Genomic DNA, 9,129 nt, shown 5'->3' with positions numbered 1-9,129 from the left:
AAATTCAATCCTTAGAAGCAGATACTATGATTGCATTCAGTGCAAATAGGTGTAGTAGCATAGATCTCCAACCCTACTGGTCCGAGAATTGTAAAAGTCTTTATTTATCATAAGTTTGTAACCTCTCCACAATTGACACGTCAAAACACATGTCAAACATTCAAAAGAAATAGAGAGAAAGGAGATAGCTCATTCTTCCTTCAAGTAATTTTATCGTTCTACCAAATGACAAAAAGACGCAAAAACCCCTTACGCATACAAATAAACAAGAATTAGTGGATTAGATCTATGTCATTTGATATCAGGCTTGACAGCTGAAGCCTAAATATCATATTCTTTTGTCTTTTAAGTGAATAATTTTTCAAGAAGATTGAGCTAAAGGTGAAATTAGGTTGATTCAGTTCAACAAATTCAACCTAATGTATGAACACAACATAGAAACATTAAACACGCAGTTGTAAAATCCATTTCCTTCCACTAATCTTTATCAAAAGCGAGTCAATAATTTGTCATTAACGTCAATCATGAGCATAACTTAGCTTGAAAATGGCATTTCAAGTTTGACCCAAAGGCCCTAGGATTGATGGAAAATTATAACATACTTTCACCAATGGTTCTCAATCTTTGTGGTTTTTCAGTAGTGGTAGGGTCGTTTCTACAACCCAAACCGGAGACATAATGAGCTCTGGTACCAAATCATATTAACTTGCCAATGTCATGGAATGTGATCAGAGTGTGATTCATATGAACTAGGCTCATGTGACCCAATGTTTTGCACCTTTATTTTATCTTCTTAAGGAAGAATATGATGAACAGTGTTTTATTTTAAATGGTAGTTTTGTCAATTTCAAAAGTTTTAAATCACACATGATGTCACATGATACACATAACTAATGGTTGGTTAACGATAGATACTAAGTTGGGACGTTTTGGAAGTTTAGGTACTATATTGGTATGTTTTGAAGTTCGGGGACCAAAGTACTAGTTACTAATCTGCAATTTTCCCTAAAAATATTAAAAGGATGTTATAAAAAATCATTTATAATACAATCAAAGTAACTATCAAAAGATTTAATTCTTTTATATATTAGGTTATTGATTCTAATATACTACTAAAGGAAGATTTTGTAAAATGATTTTATTTGAGCCATTTCATCTTTAAATCGTTAGTGTATAATGTGTATTGATTTAAGCTATAATGTAATTTTTATAGGCAAACATTATCATTAATTGGCAACTAATAGATACTCTATGCAATACATAAAAATTAGTTTATATGAAATACAACATAAGCAATTATTTTATTAGTAATGAAATCATTATACTTCAACAAAGCAATAAAATTAAAAAATAAGCCATTACATAAAACTTGATTTAATCTCCTAATTAATTGGCATTAGTTAATAAAAATAATATTTTCTTTAAAAATATTAAAAAATGTAAAAATCACTTATTATTTGTTGTCTCATAAGAGGACATTATTGCACATGTCTTTTGAGCTGAATTGTAGATAGCAAAAAAACTTTTTATAGAGGCTACTGCTATGAACAATGAAATTGAATTGTCATTGGCCTCTAACTTTGTCAATGCATCAATTTGATGAGCAACATACAACTTTGACGAAGAAGTTAATTAGTTGATGGAATGGGTAAGCAATATATAAAAACTTTGAAAGAACGAGTTTCGATGATGAAAACTAAATTGTAGATAACTAAAATCTCTTCTAAAAGACCTTTCTATAAACAATAAAACTAAACAATGAATGGCCTTCAACTTTGGTAATGCACCAATTCTGACGAGCAATGTACAACTCCAAGAAAGAGAATACAAACTTTGAAGGACATGAATAGAAACAATAGAATCATTCAAAATTCGATACTACAGTGTTAAGAAAGGTATGCTAGAGGAGAGTGGTAGAGTGTTTTGTTTATAGCAAAAGAAAGGCTTGAATTACATGATCTTGGAAGGGTGTTTGTGGAAGAGATATGAAAGAATCTATGCGAGGACAAAAGGAGAGAAGGTACATGAAGTCTGAATTTTTTCAAGCCAAACATTCTGAATTATTACAAAATCATATTGCAGGCTTTAGTCACAAGAAATCGTTTTGTATTAAGGATGTAAGGATTTAAACTATATAAGGTAGGTTCTCCACGTTGTGTGCTAGTGAACCCTATGTGCACTTTAACATTAATCCCACTCACCACTAATTAGTTCTAATGTTCATCACTTGGCACCTATGAGGGCTAAAACCAATGTTCAGAGAACCAAATCGGGCATAAAAACGGAGAAGGGAGAGGTTTACGGGTTAGACGTTCAATCAGGGTCAAGCCGAAGGTTAAACCATGATGACATGACATATACATATATACAGTGCAGGTCATATAAATACTATAAATAATATGCTTTACACCTTTTAATATGTTTAAATATGGTGGATGGTTGGAAAGTTCTTTAATTTTTAAAGCAAATGACTAAGGCTCAAGTCTCGTAATTTACATTCTTTAGAATACATGATAAATATGTATAATAAAAAATCATTAATTAATACAAGTAAAAATGAGGATTAGTGGTAATTAAGCAATATATAAAAACAAGAGGTCATGGGTTTAAGTGTTGTTAATCACATTTTAAAATTTTAATTGTTGAAGGACCTGAGCGGTTTCATGAAACTAGGACTGATTCACTAGCTTTTTGGTTAAATTATACAGTCAGCCGGTTTTCACCAATTTTTAGCAAAAATAGTTATTAGGGTATGACCAAACCGGCCAAGGTCCTAGGTCTCAGTTTAATCGGTCCGACCAAGCAGTCTTGTCCAATTTTTTTAAACTCTGGTTTAAACTATATTATTAGTGCTGTCAAAATGTTATATTTAAAACACTTATAAGGCAGGATTTAAATAAACCTTAAAGTGCATGAGTTTTATACATGTTAGAGTTGAAGACTTGATCCGCCCCTCTAGCTCAACACCCATAATTGAAGAATTGTCTATATTGAGAAGTATGGAGCTTTCTAAAATTTCAAGAGATGGACTTGTCTATATTAAACTTTCAACTTGGCTTGTTTAAGTACTATAGATATAGACCATGATTTGTTTCCTTGGCTCACGTTATTTAAGTTCTCTTCTCTCAACTTTCTTTATGGGATCAGAGCATGATCCTACTGCTTCTATAAGTAGTGCTACCATCATGGCCGACTCATTGACAACAAACACTACAATGATATTTTAGTCCTTCTACCTAATAGTGAACATGTTGCCCAATTTATTTAACCCAAGAGGGGGTGAATTGGATTTAATCCTTAGGATAGATCTCCTAACAAGTTTCCTTCACTTAAACACACTAGTGTAAAATCTATTGTCAGAGGGGGATGCCCCCATATTGCGTCCCATTATTGTTACTGTAATTACTTGAGCAAACGCTTAGTGATAGGAGATTTGCTCCTCCTTGCTTGGATTTTTCTTAAACCAATTTTTCACAATTTAAATCAATATATCAATGAATTTATAATACACAATAGTTGTTCAATTTATCAATATTTAAGTTGCACATGAGCTCCAATGAACCTTTCCAACATGAATGTATAATATATGTTGAAATGAACTTTTCCTTTTTATGCCCAAGTGTCTAGTGTTTGCAATTTTAGTAATGATCAATTAAAAACATAGCTAATATAACAAATAGCACAAAGAGAGCACAAGACACTGGATTTATATTGGTTCGGCCAATCACAGACCTACACCCACTCCCCAAGCACAACTTAGGAATTTGAATCCACTAATCAACTAGTTTATAGGTACTAGTACCCATATAATAATTAGTTGATATAGTACGGTGCCAAACCACTCTAATTAGTTGATATAGTGTCATCAGCCACACAGCTAATTGATATGGTGCTAGCGAACTGGTTGATACAGTGCTAGTCACACCCTTGGTTGGTTGATATGGTGATGGACACAATCTGATTAATTGATACAACGCCAATCCACCAACTTGCAGCAGCTTAAGGAATTTAGGAATTCCATTGATACCACTTGATGAGATAACGAATGATACAAGTATATATGCAAATATAGGCACAAACTATGTAAATGAACCACAATAACAAGGTTCAATCAAGTACTTTCAGTCCAAATACACACTAGACCTTAGTAAACTTTCCAATAGAAATGCTCAATGACGCACATGAATAATAATCCAATCTGTTTTAACAAATATGTCTTTGGGAATACTTCAAAGAACTCACCAATAGGCTCACAGTTGCTTACTCAAGACTAAAAACCTCTCACTGAGGCAATAAACCATTAAGTTTTTTGTCTTCTAAGCAAACTAAAATTAACCTCACAAGATATTTTCACAAGTAATCACAATATAACTTGGCCTTTCTAAAAAATAAATCTCAAATCAAATATATAACTTAAGCAAAATATTTCTAGAAAGAAATCACAATTTTAATTTGAAAGCTTGTAAAAATTCGATTAACACAGAGAGAGACAAATTCAAATGAGTTAGAAAGCTCTCACAAAATTTTTCTTTAAATATTGAATTGAAGAAGTAAATCCTTTAAAATCAATGAGAGAAACTCTTTCTCTGTTGAAGAATGGCCTAAAACAGATTTCAAGTTCAAAGCTCAAAACCAAACCCAAGAACAGTAAATATTGCTTTAATTCTTCAACAAATGATTTTTAACAGAGCTTTTTTCTCATTCAAAAGTTTTCTTTCTTTCCAACACTTGAGTTTCAAAAGTTCTCTCTAAAGTTCTTTATTCTTGTTCTCTAACTTCTCATTCAAATGAAAAATTTTTGCTCATATGTAGTTTCCCTCATTTTTCATTATTTTTGAGTTTCGTCCTAGACCTTTCCATTTTAGTCCAAGCCAATGAGTCTACTCTAAACTCTTGTTAGTTGACCAATCAGCCACCTTAGCTTTAAGGTTTTTAAAAACAGCCTAAAATTAAACCGGTGAAATAATAGGGTTGTTCACAAACAATGCCAAACCGACCAAACTGACCCGATCCAACCCGATTTGTTTGGTTTTTCTTTACCACCGGTCGGTTTTGGATTGTGAACAGGGATAAACCGATAATTCGATTTGGTTTCCGTTTTCATGAAAACTGAAACGAACCAAGTTAGTTAGTTTATGATTTCCTAGTCTTTCCCTAACTAGATAACCCTTATCCTAATTTATTCTTTCTAATTAGTTACTTATTTTTAACATTAAAGAATAATAAAGCATTAGTTAAATGGGAATTACTTTTTTCTTTAGAATTATTTTCCTTTTCTGAATAGGAAATTTTACACCAATATAGGGCTGTTCACAAACAATGCCAAACTGACCCTTCATGTTTGGGTTGGTTTTTCTTAATGACAGGTCAGTTTCAATTTGCTCTTTAAATAACCCGACCAGATCGGATCAATTGAAAAAAAATCTATTAAACCGACCCAACCCGACCCGTGAACAGCTCTATGAAATAGGGTTGCGCCGAAAAAACATCTTGTAGTGAATCTGACTCCTAAAACTTTGGAGATGGAACCTAGGACAACCCCTAAAAACAAGGCAGGTTGTTACACTTGATTTTTCATGTGTTCTATCTTTCCCTAACCAATTTTAAATTCTTTTTAAACACAACTAAGATCAACTGGGAAAACTTAGGCCAATTTTAGCACGCGTGAATCATATTAAACCAAGTTTAATTAATTTAGTTCCTAGATTAAACCCATGCAATTGTGAAAGAAATGCTTACACAAGTATATCCTACTATGTATAGAGAGGTTATTGGCCACTGTAGTATTTGACAACTACTAGGCCTGACCTAGCACTCTCAGTTAATCGAGTTTGTTAACATATGTATGCCCCAAAAATGGCACATTGGTAATAAGTCAAGATAATTTTTCAATATCTCAAGGGACCTTGGATTTTGGTCCTCCTAAGACTGTGCTCGCATCGTAATCCCTTAAGAATATCTTTCTGTGAAAAAAGCAAATAGTGCGAAGATATTCCTGATGCCATCTCTACTAGATATTGTATTTTCTTGGACACTAATTATGTTTCATATGGGCTGTTAAGAAAAATTATATCCACCATGTCTTGATCTAGTATAGAAGTTGAGTAATGGGTTATGGCATCTACCACTATATATAGAGCTCACTTGAGTTATGTTTCTACTTCAAGACATTGGCATTTCTCTCCCAAAATTGTCATAGCTGTTTTGTGACAAGTAGAGCTCTTTGCATATGTCCATTAATCTAGTTTTCCATGCTCATATTAAACATATTGAGCTGGACTATCACTTTGTTAGAAAGAAATATGTTCTTGGCACTCTTATAACATGTTACATTTCATCTTGCTCATAGTTAGCATATATTTTTACTAAGCCTCTCCACCATGATGATTTTTCTCACATTCAGTTCAGGCTAGGAGTTCAATCATCACCTTCTAACCTGTAAGGGAGTGTTAGTGGTGAAACTCAGTTTGCCCCCCTATCTCAACGCCCATAATTGAAGAATTTCAAGAGAGGCATGCCTATATCGAGGTTTCAACTTGGCTCAATTATCTAGAAAGTCCATGATTTGTTTCCTTTGTTTTTATTTACGTCTCTTTCCATTTCTTCTCTTGTATTAAGACAATGTTGTCCATGCTTCTATATATATAAGTAAAGATTTGTTGAGACATGGATCAATTGTCTCACATTACTCAAATTCTCTTCTCTCAATCTTCTTTGGTATATAATCTTTGTAACAGTGTTTGTGCTCTAATTAAATTATGATTGTTTGATGTTTATTTATTTTCTTCCAATAAAGTGCTTTGATGTTTAAAGTTTTATTATATTTAATTTCCCAGCTAGTGGTTAATACTCTTTAAACTATGTAGTGATTCCAATCATAAGAAATTTTTATTTGTTCAAACTAATCTACTTTATGATTATTAAGGTTTTTAAAATGATTTAGAAACATAGGTGAAAATATAAAAAAAACAAATGCTTATTTGAGCATTTAAAAATTAAAGTGGTTTTAAGTTTTAAGAATTTTGATTTCCTTTTAAAGTGGTTTTGTAATTTCCTTTTAAGTTTTAAGAATTTTAATTTCCTTTTAAGTTTTAAGAATTAAAGTGGTTCTATAATCTTTTAATTTCCTTTTACATAAATGTCTTTAAAATTTTAAACTTGTTCTTAAGAGGACTTTGAAGAAATAAATCTCTGTGTTAAAGTAATTCCCTATATAATTTGAGATTCTGCCATGGCTTTGTTTCATATTTTGTAAAAATGCTTCAAGAAAATCGAATAAGTTATATTTCTACATACATGCATACATACATGGACACTATAGTTGCCATAAATCAGTTATAAAAACAAAAAGCATAAGAAACTATATTTTAATATCTTATGTGAAGTGTGAACTACCAAGATAAACGCAAGGAACATGGGCAAATAGTTGAAGAATTAAAACATGCATGGACACTACAGGAAACCAATAATACTTATAAAGTTATCATTTTAACTTTTTATAAATGTGGCTTAAAGTTAAAACCATTTTGTTTCATCAATTTATCATGATATCCTGTAATTTGAAAAACTGTCATCTTTCATGTGGGCGATCTGTTCCTTCACCAACATATAATTTTTATTTGGGGAATTTAAATGGAGTTATACGACCCTGGATCTCCTACCCACAAAATGCTACCTTTGTGCATTGGGAACATCTCCCAGTGCATAATGGCATGTAAGAGAATAAGAAGTTCCCCATGTATGGCTGCGATGTTATGTATGTGTGGCAATGTGGGTGGACTTGTCGTGGATAGGAAATCCGGACTCGATTGGTTGATGTTAATGAGATTGATGACAGTTAATTACAGGTACTTTGACTTTAATTATGTATATATACCAATGAAATATTGGATGAACAAAAAAGAGAAAATCAACCTATATGTATGAATACTTTTCAATGTCCCCTACTCCATCTTCATGTTTACATTCCTTTACGAATTCAGGGGCGTTTTGAATTTTGATTCATCTTCATGTTTACATTCCTTTACGATTTCTAACGTTGGAGATAGAATCTTCAGAAAAGGTGACTTTTCCTCAACAGAACTGGAAGTCCTAATCATGCAATCTAGGGGCTTGTCTTAATCAAGGTTCAGATCAAAACATCAATACAATATCCAAAACTCATGGATACACCAATAAAATAATGGTTCCGGGGTTTTAAATTTTTTTTTTGGGGGGGGGGGGGGGGGGGTGGGGTTAAGCAATTAAGCATCCCCCTGCTGCTTATACAAATAAAAGATAGAAAAATAGAAAAACAATGTTCTGAACATATTGATACACACCAGTATCGACTTTTTAATATCGGGCTTATCGATTTTTTGATCTTTCGGTTCGATCATTTGACAGAGTTCTGAACGTTTCATCATGGATTACAACAGGAACCTATGCAACTGAAGCCACATCATAATTTAGGGAAAATCTATGATGCCAGAAAGACGGTACCGGAAAAGTTTTGACCAATCAAACCCATCCATGAGTTTTGATAAATACAACCTAATTGGTTACCACATTGAGGCAACATTAAATAATTGTACAAAAAGTTGAAAATATGATTGTAATTTGAAATTGTATCTCTTCGCTAATCAATAACGGAATGGAGTTGTTTAGCAAGGCACATAAATAAAACAAGTTATCAAAGAATACAAATTTTAGCCAAGCTTTTCTATGCGACTCAAGGTAGTCATTAATGCCTTACAACACATGGCATGAACACTGCAAATACCCAGTTGCATTCCCATAAATCAGTTAATTTTTTCTGGCCATAAGGCCCATTAAATAAATCAGTTAATTTGACGATAAACAAATGGTAATTGCATTCTAATGAAGACTTTTGCAATCTGTGATAAGAATCAGAAGACAGAAGGCATGATGGACATGATAATTCCAGATATAATTTGTAGCATCACTGTGCAAAATCTTGGACAGTTGCATAACCTGAACTACACCTAGAATGTCTCTCTCAGCACTTTCACTTTCGTATGCTAACCAGGTGTCTCTGCGAGAAGTGAATCATCTTGATGACTCCTTTGAATTGGTGAGAGCAAGTATTCGTTCGGAGCTATACGAAATTTGACCTTCCATGACTTTCTT

Source organism: Nelumbo lutea, chromosome 2 (assembly GCF_056320005.1).
Source record: "Nelumbo lutea isolate HS-2025 chromosome 2, American lotus-T2T, whole genome shotgun sequence".
In the NCBI taxonomy this organism is placed as follows: domain Eukaryota; kingdom Viridiplantae; phylum Streptophyta; class Magnoliopsida; order Proteales; family Nelumbonaceae; genus Nelumbo; species Nelumbo lutea.
Note: the sequence above shows the minus strand (reverse complement) of the source record.